This window comes from Oncorhynchus masou, chromosome 6, assembly GCF_036934945.1.
Source record: "Oncorhynchus masou masou isolate Uvic2021 chromosome 6, UVic_Omas_1.1, whole genome shotgun sequence".
In the NCBI taxonomy this organism is placed as follows: domain Eukaryota; kingdom Metazoa; phylum Chordata; class Actinopteri; order Salmoniformes; family Salmonidae; genus Oncorhynchus; species Oncorhynchus masou.
Genome location: NC_088217.1, coordinates 37561450 through 37562850, shown reverse-complemented (window position 1 = coordinate 37562850; position 1401 = coordinate 37561450). Strand labels below are relative to the sequence as shown.

The following is a 1401-nucleotide window of genomic DNA, read 5'->3' as shown; positions in this document are numbered from 1 at the left end:
ACTGGGATGGAAGCAGAGGTGGTCCAGAGGCCCATAGAATGTAATACACACATGTGCGTGTGCCATGCATGCACAAGTGTGCACAACACACAGAGCAAGTGTGGAATGTAGGGAAGAGAGAGGTGAAAGTTCAGATGAATCCCCACCAGGCTGAATATTCAACTTCAGAGGGCATGATTTTTCTTACATAAAAAAATGACCAATTTGAAATCTTTATTTGACACCTTCATACTGTATTCAAACTGATATGAAAGCTCAAAAAAGGACAAAGCGATGAATATGTTTTAGCTCTTTAATTGATAACAGTTACGGCAGTGTTACAGTAAACACACCAACAGGCTGAAGGTAGTAAATACCACTACTCTAATACTTCATACAGCAGAATAAATTATACAATGGTAATATACACACATGTGGAACAGAAAGGGGATAAAGCAGAACACAGATTCCATAAAGCAAGTAAACAGGTCAGGAGTCAGGTGTTAGAAATGGATTTGATACACTAGAAGCATAAAACAAAAACAAAAAAAGTAATATTTGTTTTTTTATATACACAATAATGGGGCATCATTAAACAGAGCTTTCAGACCAGCCTGGTTTCAGTGCTTCAGTCATCATTACTTTTAGTGAGGTGTTCTCCAATGGAGATGTGTGGTCTGGAGCCTGGCTGTACACACACATAGCCAGAGAACACACTGCTTGGCCCACTGTTCTATTCTGACTCCTTTCCCTGACAGGAGAGGTCCCCATCCTGTATGGCATCAAAGCTGTGCTGCTGAACCCCTGGACAATGTTTCACACTGAGAGAGGTCAGAGGTCAGACAGATATGTAATGGTCCACAGTAAGGTCTGCACTCGGATCATGAGTCCATAAGATCAAGTGCTGGAATACACCTTCCCATGCTCCTGTCTGCACTTGTAGGTGTGGAATAATAGGTTTCCTCTAGTCACTATCAAAATGCATTGGTCTCTCTCTCAACTAACAACCTCTTTTATACAATTATTCAATTTAGGAAGTTTAATGGAATTTTCTCCTAATTTAATATACAGAATTCCCTACTTAGCTTGGCTCAAAACACTGCATTTTGGTTTAAAGAAATTCATACAATATAACACAACCAAAAACAACAGAAGGAAACCAGTAAAGAAAACAATCAAATACATTGACTTCCGCAGATCCCTTGCTTAACTACCACTGAACATTGTTGTTGTTTTAGTATAAAACATACTCTTTATAAACAAACAATACACAACTTGCTATTGTACAATTTCCATTTAAAGGCGACAAAGGGTTAAATCCTGACGTGGAATATGCACACGTAACTCACTCCAACTTTTGCAAAAAAAAAATTGCAAAAATCATACACAGATATAAATGAGAGATTGGTGTGAAAATTCAAG

At 38.3% G+C, this 1401-nt stretch overlaps 1 protein-coding gene across 5 annotated transcripts in view; it reads right to left on the bottom strand.

The window, feature by feature from the left end:
• Window positions 1-278: 278 nt before the first annotated feature.
• The window catches only part of LOC135542025 (paired box protein Pax-7), a 75247-nt gene continuing 74124 nt past the window's right edge, over window positions 279-1401 (bottom strand). For all 5 annotated transcript variants that reach the window (XM_064968601.1, XM_064968604.1, XM_064968603.1 and 2 more), the window contains exon 9: window positions 279-1401. This exon is cut by the window's right edge and continues 1594 nt beyond it. The gene's annotated coding sequence lies outside the window, so the exon portion shown is untranslated.